The sequence below is a fragment of the Dipodomys spectabilis genome, unplaced genomic scaffold (assembly GCF_019054845.1).
Source record: "Dipodomys spectabilis isolate Male_0828 unplaced genomic scaffold, ASM1905484v1 ptg000163l, whole genome shotgun sequence".
NCBI lineage: Eukaryota > Metazoa > Chordata > Mammalia > Rodentia > Heteromyidae > Dipodomys > Dipodomys spectabilis.
This window is the reverse complement of record NW_024870840.1, coordinates 6,080,733-6,094,625: the sequence shown is the minus strand read 5'-3', so window position 1 is coordinate 6,094,625 and position 13,893 is coordinate 6,080,733. Positions and strand designations below refer to the sequence as shown.

The 13,893-nt window shown below is 40.3% G+C and overlaps 1 non-coding gene across 1 annotated transcript; it reads left to right on the top strand.

Annotated features, from left to right (window-relative positions):
• Window positions 1–13,099: 13,099 nt before the first annotated feature.
• LOC122119327 lies at window positions 13,100–13,205 on the top strand. Its single transcript, XR_006149535.1, has one exon. It is a non-coding gene; the product is annotated as a U6 spliceosomal RNA (small nuclear RNA).
• The last annotated feature ends 688 nt before the right edge of the window (window positions 13,206–13,893 follow it).

The following is a 13,893-nucleotide window of genomic DNA, read 5'->3' as shown; positions in this document are numbered from 1 at the left end:
CTTTAGTTTCAAACTCTAAGCTTCATGGACCAGTTTTTATCCCATCTCATTCAGATTTTGTCCCAGAATCCTAAGCACTGTGGACTGTGTGTCTCACCCAAGGGGAAATCTAGGGTTTTCCAGGGCCATTTCCTCTGCTTAACAGTCCTTCCTTTTTCTGGCCTTGTTGTGTCTTCCTTCTTAGCTTGCAAAACCGGGCTTCATTATCACCATCTCCTGACAGCCTTCTTTTGGCTTCTCTAGGCAAAGTTACATTTTCTGTCCTTTGTTTATACATAGTACTTACTGTAATTGCTATAATTATTGGTCTAGATATGTGTCTGCTGTTTGTTTGAGGTTATACAAGGGAGGGAAATAATTTTAGTTATCTTTGTTTGCCCAGCTCTTAACACAATGCCTAGAACATTGACAATACTTAAATGATGCTTATTAAATGCAAGAATAAATTAATAAACTGGAAATAAATTTGTTTACATACTTTGGAATAGAGCTTTGAAATGTAGTTCCTAGGATACAAGAATGCAGGAGAAATGTTCCTATCATAAAACAATATGAATGAATAAGTCATCATAAGCTTTCTGCCCATATGTTCTTTTCCACTTTCCTACTCCCTCTTCCCCCCATTACTGCTGGGCACAGAGATTCATGGAACAGTGAGAGCTTTAACTTAAAGATGGAGCAGGAAGTGACCTGTGACCTGGGAGTGAAATGTCACCTTCACCGGCAATCCCCAGAGACACCCTAAACTAAATCTGGTGAAGAATTCTGGCCTGGCTAAACACTAGGAAACAACACAGTGATGCAGTACATTCTCCCCTCATTTCAGCTGAAAAAAGTATGAAAAGGGAACAAAAGCCAAAGTTAAATAACCCAGCTGGTTTAACTTCTCTGCTTGCATATTTTCCACGCAATCCTCTGTTAGTCATGAAGGCTTTTTCAGTCACTTTTCATTTAGCTGAAATGTTTCTGCTTTTCTACATTAAAAAAAACCAAAACAGAATTAAAGATAGTGTCTTTGTACTTTTAGACTCTCTTTCCCTTCCATCCTTTACACACACACACACACACACACACACACACACACACCCATACACACAGAGCACACATACACACATGCAGAGCCCTCAGACACCTACAACTATGCTACTCTGTTAGCTTAAAGCCCGTTTGTGATAACAGCTACCTCTCCAATAAGATCTCTCTCTCTCTCTCTCTTTTCCTTTAAAGAAACAAAGCCCATCTTTCTTGAGGAGCAAAAAATATATTAGCTGTCCCTCTGCTGCCCCTGCCTGCCAGAGTGCTCTCAGATCACCCTCCCTGTGTCAGGACTGCCTGAGAAGCCAGGGAGCAGCTGCTGACCAACAATAGCTCCCGAGGAGCCAGCAACAAGGCAGGGCCTAATTTTCTTGAACTCTTCCACCCCTGTTTAGTCCTTAGAAGGAGTGTTTTGATCTGGGCTGGGAGGGGGATGGGAAGAAGTATAGAGCAGCTTGTCTCACTTGGGTTTTGTTTTTTTTTTTCCTTCCTCCCTCCCCCCCCTCCCTTCCTTCCTTCCTTCCTTCCTTCCTTCCTTCCTTCCTTCCTTCCTTCCTTCCTTCCTTCCTTCCTCCCTTCCTCCCTTCCTTCCATTTCTTTTTTAAGAAAAGTGTTCACTGGAAGATCTTTTTTTTTTCTAGTGATTTTTTTGTCCCAGTCTTAAAGATCAGCCAACCAAAATCGGGGGGGGGGGGGGGGGGGGGAGGGAGGAGCGGAGAGGGGAAGGAGAAAACAAAAAATGCATGGTGTGTGTGTGTGTGTGTGTGTGTGTGTGTGTGTGTGTGTGTGTGTGTGTGTGTGTGTGTGTGTTCAGCAGCTCCATTTTAAGAAGGGTTGCTTTGTAGGCCCCCTCTTTCCGCTGGAGTCTATGATTTGCTCAGCAGAGGAGAATCTGGCTGGCATTCCACTACCCCACTGGGAGAATCAACCCACCAAATGACTGGGGACGTTGGACACTTGTGCCAGATCAACATTTCCATGTGGGCAAAATAATGTTAACTCCTTCAAAGGATTAAGGAGACACCACGTGCTCAGTTGTGCCCCCAGTACCTCCTGCCATGTGACACTGCTTATCTTTTCTCCAAATGCCTCTTGCCAGTTTGGGAAAGTTTCCTTTGCTTAGGGGCTTGGTTTTCTCCAGTTTAGGTTGTGGCGGCCTTGGTCTCATTGCCTTACAAGTCTCTGACTGAGCAGTGTGATGCAGTAGTTCTTTTCTTTTTGAGAAAGCTGGTGAGTGTGAAGTAAATCTGGGCTTTGAACCTTGCTTGCCCAGCTGCCCCTTGTGCCCTGCACGCAAAGATGAGGCTCTCCCTCTCCCCCTCACTAACAAAAGGCCTTCTAATCCTGATGTCCTTACATAGAAACAAAGTGTAAAACCAGCCTTGGGACTGGAAATAAAAGGAATGTTGGAGCAGCTAGTACATGTATGCCCCTCAAAGCTCAGGGTGGATGGAGCCTTACCCTGAAACCCCACAGGGGCTAGGGATAGATTTGGTTTTACAATGATACAGTGAACTGTATATTAAACAAATAAACACAATTTTGGCAGAACGGTTGGCATCTTTAGCTGGAAAATGCTTTGTGTACTAGTTCTCAATTCTACATACCTCTTCCATTCCTGGAGCCACTACCCCCACCAAGGAGGGAAGGAAAGCTGGGGAAAGGAGTGAATTCTCTTAACTTCATTAAATCAGAAAAGATGGCTGTGTTACCCCTTCACAACCAAATGTTACCTCTTTTTCCCCCATTAGCCCTGCCTATGTGACCCTTGGTGATTTTATTTGCAATTTTTGAAGTCTCTAATCTTGCCTGGTAGCTAGCTGTGTTTGCATTTAAGCATCATTTTCTAAAGTCTTGCCTCTTGGGCACTTAAGAGTTTTTCTCAGAGCACCTCCAGCCTAAATTTTAGAACATGGAAGGCAGTTTGGGTAGAGTCGTGCTTAGAAGAACACAGCAATTGGCATTAGTGTCTGCTAATTCTATGGGACCACAATGAACAAAATTAAAACAAAACAACAACAAAACCAGCTAGCTTTTTCTAGTACATTGGCCAGGGAATTTTTAGCTGCTATGTGTTGCCTCAAGGGAGATTTATTGGGAAAGAGTAAGTTTTAGTTAATTCCAACAATTTGTGAAGTCACATGCAACCATCACCCAAGGGTCCAGATACTTTGTCCAAGGGACAGATAGCTGTGCCGGGGAAGCATTGAAGGAAAGGAGTGAGGCCTGTGGGATTTTGGATTCTGGCTAGAAACACAATATCCCAGAGAGACACTCCCTTCTGGTTTTCTGAATGCTACTCCCAGCTCTTCCTGGCTCAAACACTGTCATAATTGAGGTTTGAACTGAAGTGCTTTCTGGGCTTCCAAGTGTGATCACACTTAATTCCAAGTGGCAAAGTCCATTTCGACCCATATTTTCACACTGACACGATGAATCTGAATAATAGCTGTGTTGAAACTAGTTTGGGAATGACTTCCTCAGCTGATATGAATGTTAACTTTGGAAAAAGAGAATGTGTTTAATAGTTCAGAAAAACCCTTTGTCTGACCCTCAGATCACCTTGGGAATCATGTCAAGAGCATCTCTTTGAATATGCTGGTGAGAAAGGATTTTTGTCTTCAATTGTCCCCTCCTGGGTCAACTCACCCTGTCTCTACTGGGATGTTCACTCCAGCCTGTAATAAGCCCTGTCTTTCTCATCTTCTTTCAGTCCCTTGACACCTTGGCTTATGAGCCTAACTTGATTTTCTTTGTCTTCCTTGTTTCTCTTCATTTCACTGGACAGGTTTCAGGCCACGGACCATGGATAATTTCCCATGGTTTGTTTTCTGTGGAACTTAGGACATGTTTGCCACAAAAAAAAATGGAAAAACATCTCCTGTCCTGCCTTTTCTGTTTGTTTACCAGGAGACACCTTAAAACACTTCCTAGCCTGGCCAGGCACCCATGGCTCATGCTTGTAATCCTAGCTACTAAGGAGGCTGAGATCTGAGGATCATGGTTCAAGGCAGGAAAGTCTGTGAGACTCTTCAATAAACCACCAGAAAACTGGAAAGTGGCACTGTGGCTCAAGTGTAGAGTGTTAGCCTTGAGCTGAAGAGCTCAGGGACAGTGCCCAGGCCCAGAATTCAAACCCTACGACCAACCAGAAAAAAAAAAAGCACTTCCTAGTGCTCTGTCCCACACACATTCCTAACATCCATGGTAATGACTACTAAGTGGCTTGATCTTCATCTCATAGCTTTCAAGCTTGTCATATTTGTTGCAACAAGTCAGAAAAAAAAGCTAAGGAATAGGAAAGATCAGGCCCAAAAATGTTTATGAACCGAACTCATTATTTCTGCTCCTACGATACTCGGTGGAATTTAGTTATAAAATCAGTTTAAATGATAAGGATGACTAGAAACTATGGTTTCATTCCTAGCTGGAATCTAGGAAGAGAAGAGAAGCAAATAGACTTAAAGATGAGTCTCTGATCAGACTCATTGATTTTTTTTGCCTTATTGCTTCTTTTTTAAACATTTAAATATTTTTATTATCCTTAAGTAGTCGCACAAAGGAGTTGCCATTCAACAAAGCAGTTTATAATACAGTGTGTCTTGATCAGTGTCACCCCTTTCAACATTCTCATCCATCCCTCCCTCCTCTCCCCTTCCCTCCCCTCCCCTCCCCTCTCCTTCCCCCTCCCCTCCCCTCTCCCTCCCCCTCCCCTCCCCCCTCCCCTCCCCCTCCTCCTCCCTTTCCCTCTCCTCCTGCCTGCTTCTTCTCCCTCCCCATCTCCCTCCCCTCCCCTCCCCTCCCCTCCCCTCCTCTCCTCTCCTCTCCTGTTTTTATTTATATTTTTGTTTTTGTTTTTGCCAGTCCTGGGGCATGAACTCAGGGCCTGTGTACTATCCATGAGCTTTTTTTGCTCAAGGCTAGCACTATACCACTTGAGCCACAGTGCCTCTTAGAGCTTTTTCTGTTTATGTGGTATTGAGGAAACAAACCCAGAGCTTCATGCATGCTAGGCAAGCACTCTACCACTAAGCCACATTCCCACCTTCATTTTTCTTAACTTAGTAGGATATGTGTTCATTTTTTTGTCATTTAACAAAGCAGTTTATGTATACAGTGCATCTTGATATGTGTCACCCTGTTCAACATTCCCTTCCACCCACCTCGCCCCTTATTTTTCCTAATTTTGTGGTAGATACAATGAATTATTACCTATATGCTCCCTCCCTTACCCTTTCATTCTTCTACCTTTTTCCTGTGGGTCCCCATCCCTCCCCTTGCAAGTACTCACTTCCTGGTACTTATTTTGTTGGGCTTTGGCTTAGTCTTTCTGAAGAATTATATTATTTGAGCTCTCCATAGAGACTATTATACTTTAGTGTTTTTTTAACTCGTGACTCACATATCTACTTGCCTAATTGCCATCCACAAAAGTTACAGCCTAAAAGCAATATAAAAAGCAAAGAAAAGCAGTATACCTTATGAAACATCAATCTCAGAATACCTCAGGAAGGTTCTTATGGGCCTCCCTAGGTCATCTGACTGTCTGATGGCACCGTCACTGGAGCAAAGAACAATTAAAATACTCTCATTGGTCTTGTCCATTCTCTGTGCCCAAGAAGAATGAAATTTACTCCAGGAACTGGAATCCTACCTGTGGGCTGAGCAGTCGCCACAGCTTGTGCTTCACTGAATTCTGAAGTTGCTATAACGAACAGTTGAGATACATATTGCTTTGATATGGACATTAACCCATCAAGCCTATTGGGCTAGTGGGATACCTCAGTCAGACATTTCCTTTATTTATTCAGTGCTTTTTAAGGATCTGATATATACAAGACCCTGTGAGAAAAGCATTCTCATACTATTACATTCCAGAGACACACTAGGCACTTAGGAATTATAACTGAATCACTGTCATAGTCCTGTAACTCAGAACATATCCTTGAAGGGTAACTGCTGGTGATGCCTAGATATCCCTTTTTGAAGAGAAACAAAACTACAGTTTCTGTCAGTGTAGAAACTAGAATGAGATCATATAAGATTTCTCCATTCTTTTTCAAAGGCGATTGCTAAGAAGAATCTAATTTCAAGCCCATTTTCTTCTGACGTGATGAATAAGTTGCATTTATGTATAATTGTTTGAAACAGTATCTCCTATATCTCAATCTTGTCAGCTCCCCTAAAGCAGGAAAGCTAGGAGATAGAGAGGTTAGGTGTCTGATCGAGAGTTTGATTGCAAATCGATCCTCTTACTCTTAAAAGCATTTTGCTACAGACATTGAACTGATCAAGTAAAGCGCTTACAGTCTTTTTCCAATGCTATCTTAAGGGAGCTGTTCTTAAAGAGAGATTTCTCAGACTAGTGGTATCAGCATTACAGCAAAAAGCAATTTCTTGGGTCCCAACCCAGATGGGCTGATCAGTGCCTCAAGGGTTAAAACACTGCTCAGTCTATTTGAACACATGCCCCTGAAGACTGTGGTATCAGCCCCTAAATTTAGAACCATTGACTAAATTTTTGTTCCACAATAATAATTTCTCGATAATGAATAAAATGAAAACTTGACCTTTCTTGGCTCTATATTTCTAACTGTATTTTACCCCGAGTTAATATGGTTTTATCTAGTTAATAACTTTTAATGACTTTCTTCCCATAAGGAATGAAGAAAGATTGTTTGAGCATCAGATATGGTTACATTGTTTGATTCAGCCTAATTAAAAATATAGGCATGGTTTTTAAACACACCAATTCTATACAAGTTGTTTAAATGGGACATAAATAGAAGAGAATAGCTTTGCTTTCTGCTCCATTCCCTCCCCAAAGCTCTTATCTAAGCCTCCCCCCCCCCGTTATCTATTTCCCTGCTAACTTTTACAAGACAGAGATGCCTTTAAACTAAGGTGTATAATTTGTTTAGCTAATGTTGTACCTGCTATTTCCCCATATTGATTAAAACAAGTACCTCTTCCCCTTTCCTTTTATTTATTTTGTGGTGGTTCTGGGGTTTGAACACAGGGCCTGAACACTTCCCTTGAGCTTTCTGCTTAAGGCTAGTATTCTACCACTTGAGCCACAGTTCCACTTCCGGCTTTTGGTTGTTTCATTGGAGAGAAGAGGCTTGTAGCTGGTTTTATGACCCTCAGATCTCAGCCTCCAGAATAGCTGAGATTACAGATGTGAGCTTCTAGGCCTGGCTGTCTTCCCTTTTTCAGATACTTATGCCTCTAGCTCTCTCTCTCTCAATGTTCTCCTAAGGATGCATTGGACTCTCTCCATTTAAGGTGACTAGCAGAGAATATAAGTAGGAATCTTTTTTTTTTTTTGCCAGATGATTCTACATATTATGGCTTATACATTTGGGAAAAAAGATGCTAAAGCCAGTCCTTCAGGAAAATGGAACTTGGACATTCACTGGACAGAGTCATAAGTGACACACCCCTTCTCCCACTTCATCTCAATAAAACATTGTTTTTCATAAAACACTGACGACAGCCTCTGTGAACAGTTAGCCAGTCTGCAGAAGAGATAAAAGAAATGGTGCAACCATACCTTGCCTCAAATCTACCATTTATGTCTTTAAAGTCTACTAGTCCTGGGGTTTGTTGGATTAAAAGTCTATGCGCCTATATCCCAGTCTGTATTAGTTTAGATTATAGCATCCTCAAGAGGAGACTGCACCCAGCTGGTGGGCTACTGGCACTAATCTTTCTGACCTCCTGTATGAGGTCATTGTGTAATCACTTTTCTTTTCAGGATTTAGTAATGGAGAGTGTACAGAGGCTAGTAGGTGAACTGAGGCTTTCAGACTTAAAGCTGATATTTGAATATCATTACCTTATAGCATCTTACCAACAGCTCATAGTTTACTAAGTTTGAGGGCGAATTCTGCAACCAAGAAACTGAAAGCATGTGCTAAATTAGCTTGTGACTGTAAAACAAATCCTTAGTTTCCAGTTTCCAAACCACCTAGAAGAGAGTTGCTAAAGCTGAGAAACACCAAGGAAATATATAGTCACTAATGTCTATATCAGATGTAGTTGTGACAGACAACAAAGGGTTTCCAGGAGTAACAGTGTCGGAGGAGGAGGCATTGGATAAGCCAAAGTAGCCCAGAGACTACAGCCAAGGGCTGCCATCTGGGTCAGCAATGAGCATGCCCATCACCACAATGTTGTCATGGCTCATGGGTGTGCTGTCTCCCTGCTCCCTCCATCTCCCCCTCCCTCGTAGAATTTCATCACTGCTGGGGATTAATAAACTATGCATCATGCCTGCATAGTTCCTCTCTCTCCACTCTCCAAATTCTTAAACAGTTTTTATTTTCTAGTTTTCTTAATTCCTTTATTACTACTTTATATTTGATCTAATAGAGGCAATAGCTTTATTTTTTCATATATATTTTTATTGGAAAAATACTGTACAGAGGGGTTACAGTTACATGAGTAGGGTAATGAGTACATTTTCTAGCGAGCAGTTACCTCCTCCTTTGTTTTTCCCCTACCATCCCTTCCCTCCCTACCTCCCCAACTTCTCCCCCCCTCCATATTGTAAAGTTTATTTTCAACATAGTGTCTTGTACATTCACTATTACAATGGGTCAACCTGTATCCTTATTTAAACATTTTGTTATATCTCTTCCCCTCCCCAAATACACTGAACTCAATAGAGAGGATTACATGCCCAGTTTGATCTTATATGCAGTTAGTGGATAAGACTTACTTTATGGACAGGAATTAGCATATATGTACATTGGTGTAACTGAAAAGATGGTGTATAAGTTTTCATTTCTGTGACAGAATATCTGAGAGAAACAACTTAAAAAAGAGAAGAGGTTTATTTTATTTTATTTTATTTTTTTAATGGTTTTTTTTTTTTTTTTTGTCTTTTCTTTTTTAGTACTAGGGATCAAAGCCAGGATGTTGCACTTGCTAGGCAAATGCTTTGCCACTGAGCTACATCCCAGCCTGAGAAGAGGTTTATTTAGGGTCATAGTTTCAGAAGTTTTAGCCCAAGGTTGGATAGCTTCCTTGTTTCTTGACCACAGCGAGACAGATCATCAGGGCAGATTGGCATGAAGGAGCAGGCTGCTCACTTTATGGCAACCAGGAGCAGAGAGAAGAGTCAGAGAAGAGCCTGAGACAAGTTGTAACACCTAAGGACACACTTCCAGCCTACTGGATGATGTCACTCATTAAGCATGAATCCTCTCCTTTGTTAATTAAGTCTGGCAATTCACTCATAGCCACACCCAGAAATGTGCTTTACTAATCTAGTGTGTCTCAATTCAATCGAGTTGACAATCAAGATTAACCAACATGGATAAATTCTGCTACTTGCAATGATTCAAAAGCCATTTTCCTTTTCTTCCTTATTAATAGAACCTTGGTCAGTGAAGAAAATGGAAATAGATATTTTTAGTATTCATATCTAGGTAGCCATTATGTTTGGCTAAAGAGAAATAAACGGATGCAATATAAATGGTTATCCATGCTTGATTCAGTAAGTTAAGGTGAAAAGAATTGATCTGAGATACAAAGATACCATCTTGGACCCATTTCTATTGGTTGGTTGGTTGGTATATTGGGATGAAGTAGTTCTGGACACAGGGAAAGTATTCTTCTATGTTTGCTCTGTGTTGTCAGAAGAGTCTGATCGAAAGAATCTGAATTCATTAGTGTTTCTTGTTATAATTGAAGCTTGCTAATATAGAGTCCCCCCCTAGTCCTGAGGCTCAAACTCTGGGCTTGGGTGCAGTCCCTGAGCCTCTTTGTGCTCAAGGCTAATGCCACAGCACCACTTCTGGCTTTTCTGCATAGTTTATTGGAGATAAGAGTCTCATGGACTTTACTGCCCAGGCTGGCTTCAAACCACAATCCTTAGCTCTTAGCCTCCTGAGTAGCTAGGATTACAGGCTTGAGTTACTTGCTGCTTAGTGCAATATAATATTTCTACATATTTTAACCTGGAGATAGAAGTAGCTTTCATTTCTTGAAATAATTCTAACAAAGATTTAAGGAAGAAACTCTAATCTTCAAAGAAATGATCCTTTGTAATCCTTGATTTCTCCAAAACTGAGTTTTAGTTGCTAGAAAAATAAAATTTGGTGCTGCCAGGTTCTGGTGGCTCATGCCTGTAATCCTAGCTCCTTAGGAGGCTAAGATCTTAGGATCACGGTTCAAAGCCAGCTTGGGCAGGAAAAGTCTGTGAGACTCTTATCTCCAATAAACCAGTAGAAAACCAGAAGTAGCACTTGCCTTGAGCTGAAGAGCTGAGGAACAGTGCCCAGGCCTAGAGTTCAAGCCTCTGACGGACAAATAAAATAAAATTTGGTGCTATTTCCTTCATTGCTATAAAATTTCAGTGAAAGTTAGACTTTTTACCACTGTGACAAAGATTGATATTGTGACAAGATTGATATTGGATTATGGATTCAGATGTTTCAGTTCATGGTAGACTGACTCATTGTATAAGACCCACGCCAAGGCACAATATCATAGTGGAAGGGTATAGTAGAGGGAAAATGTTCACTTCAGAGTGGCCAGCAAGCAAAGAGGCAACAGGGATGGACTAGGAACAAGATATATCCTGAAAGGACCTGCTTTCAGTGACCTACTTCCTCCAACCAGACCCTACTTCCCAACATTTCTGCCACTTCTCAAAATAGTGCCAACTCTGATACAAGTCTTCAACTCAAGAGCCTGTGGATGAGCATTTTATATTCAAATCCAAACAAATATAAAATACAGAACTTAAATGATTTAGGAGAAGAAGAAACCCTGTAGAACATACTGTTTGCAGCTGGATATGGTGGTACATTCCTCTAAGCCCAGCATTTTGGAGGCAGAGACAGGTGGATCACTAGCTCAAGGCCAGCCTAAGCTATTAGAGAATTCAAGGCTAGTTTGAGCTGCTTGGGGAGATACTATGTAGACTCAATGTAAGATTGTCTCAATAAAACAAATAGAGCAAAAGAAGCAAGCATTATTTGTAACAGTTATCTATTCACATACTATTGAGAATATACTCTTTTTTTTTCAGTGAGGTGTTGGCTATGAAATTGTCCAAGGAAAATGAGTGATGGTAATAGCATGGGGTGTATTTTAAGTTAATTAACTATCAGCAATTAGTTTTGAAAGCCCATTTAGTGAAATAGTTACACAGCTTTCTGACTGTCCAGGACCATCTGACGAATTCTCTGTCACTAATTCTCTGTTACCTGTTCTGCCTCTCACTTCTGTGGATAGATATGTAAATGAATGCTTTTCAGCTTTAAGATGTTTGACTCTTTCTGAATTTCCCAGATGGAATCTGGGTGTAGAATCTGAGGTGAATTTTAGAGATTAGATTGGATCCTCAGTTCATAAGGACAATTAGAGAACCATGTGAATATTCTTATCCCCACAATGCTAATGGATTATGGGAGTAATTTAATGGAAAATGTATCTCTTTGTCACCCTTTAATCTCATCTCAAGAACAAAGGCATGAATTTCAGCATGGTGGCTCATGCCCATAATCCCAGTACTAGGGAAGATAAGAAAAAAGGATTTCAAATTTGAGAGGATTTTTGAGTTAAGGGCTAACCAGGCTGAATAAAGATATGCTATCTCAGCAAAATCAGCAACAACAACAATAAAACAACAGCAACAAGCAACAACAAAAATGTGATGCTTGAGGCATACCATTTTAAAGTTGTACTCCCTTCTCATTGCAAGACTTTACAGAAAAATCTCAGTTAAATGGGCTGTAATTACAACAATGGAGTATAAGAAATTGTCACAAAGACGGTCTGCTTCAAATTTTCTTAAATATTAGATCTGAAGCATGCTGAATAAAACTCAACTTCATTGTAATAGTAGATTTTCTGTTTTGTTTTCAGGTAGCTAACTGATGAATGTCTTTTAAAAAAAAATCCTGCACTGAGTATAGGACTCAAGTGTGCACATGCGTGTGTACACACACACACACACACACACACACACACACACATACACACAGGATCTGAATAGGCTGAGGAATGATGAGGTGATAAGATGTACAAAGCAACACCAGCAGGTTGCCTTTCTTTTCTGAAATAATAGGTTTATTGTGCAGGCTTCCAAATAACAAAATAGCTTTCTAAAACTGGAGGCTTGAAGCTAGTTGATATTTCACTGCAGTTTAAAAGCCCTTTCCAAGCTTAGATTAATGTATTGATAATTGAAAACTATCTGGACATGTTATATGTTGTAGATATTAATCTGAGGCTTGCTGAGTAGCTGCACCTTCAGATCTTTATGGTAGCTAAATCCTCAAATCCTTTCTAGATGAAGGCAAAGTAGAAATAAATCTATTGGTTAAATTAAATTAAATTAAATCAACTGTTCTATATTTGTTGAGATGGCTGTCAGTCTAGAAGGTATCTGTTCCCCTTAGCCAATCAACCTTACTAAAGATTCAACTGCCCAGATGGCTTTGTAAGAATTATATAGCATCTTGTAAGTCAGATTAACTGATTTCTTAGAGCAGTGTTAAAGAACATCCAGGTAATTTTTATAACATAATGAGCCAAAGGCATTAACTTCATTTTACCACTGCCTTCTTCTATTTCAAACAATTAACTCTTTTTTTTTTTTTCTGGAGAAATGTTTACTAAAGGATGGTTTGTTTACAGTTCCTTTCATTTGAACATAAACATCTCCCAGTCACAGAACTTCACACAGATATCAAACAAAAGAAGTCTTTGCTGTTAAGGCTAATGCTTAGTTTTCCATAAACTCCACACCTCTTGGTCATTGTCATTGTCAATGGGTTTCTATAACTTAGACCATTTTAGTGATTATTGAAGGTAGTTTTGCACATTTGCAGTGCATATGTAGCTAGGGATATGCAATTATGCTTCAATGACTATAGTGTTTTTCCATGGTTTAAAATGAGTCTCCAAGGCTCCAAGTTATACTGGGCTCAGATCTCTTACACTTTTGAAACTTGATGAGTTTTGTAAGAAGATATAATCAAACTTCAGTTTGTCTTTTTTCCCCCTACCATCAATCTAATAAATATAGTCTCTAAAGACTAATGGATTGCTCACTTCAGCAGCACATACACTAGAATTGGAATGATACCGAGAAGATTAGCATGGCCCTGTGTAAGGATGACACACAAATTCATGAAGTGTTCAATATTGTTTTTGGAGTTTCTTAAAAAAAAAAAAAACTAAACATAGAACTTCCCTTAACACTCTAGGGCATCTACACAGATCATTACAAGTCAGGATCCATAAAGACACCTGCATATCCATGTTCATTGCTGCACTATTCACAATAACCAAGTTATGGAAACATCCCAGGTGCCCTACAATAGATGAGTGGATCATATACACAATAGTATTTTACTCATCTATTAGAAAGAGTATGTGATTTGCGGGGAAATGGGTGGGGCCTACAACAAGTCATGCTAAGTCAGGTAAGCCAAGCTCAGAGAAATGAAATGGGGCATGTGTTCTCTCATATGTAGAAGCTAGATTTAAAATGTAACTGAACATAATAACTTAAACAGGACTGTAGGCATTCATACCCAAACAGACTGAAGGAGAATACTCTTAGGGGAAGAGCACAAAGGTGTGACTTCTCTGAACTTTTAAAATACTGTTTATTGAAACAAACTCCAGGAAATGGAAATATGTTTTTTGGGGGGGAGTTGTTATTGTGGTTGGTGGTAGTAGTGTTCATTTTTGCTCTGGGCTTTTGTTTTAGGGTGTGTAAAGTAGGGGCACACAGAGTGAGAGAGAAGAAGGGGGAATAAATGCATTTGTGCTATTCAATATACACAATGTGGAAAATGACCTATGTAACTTGTGGGCAGGGATGAGAGGGGG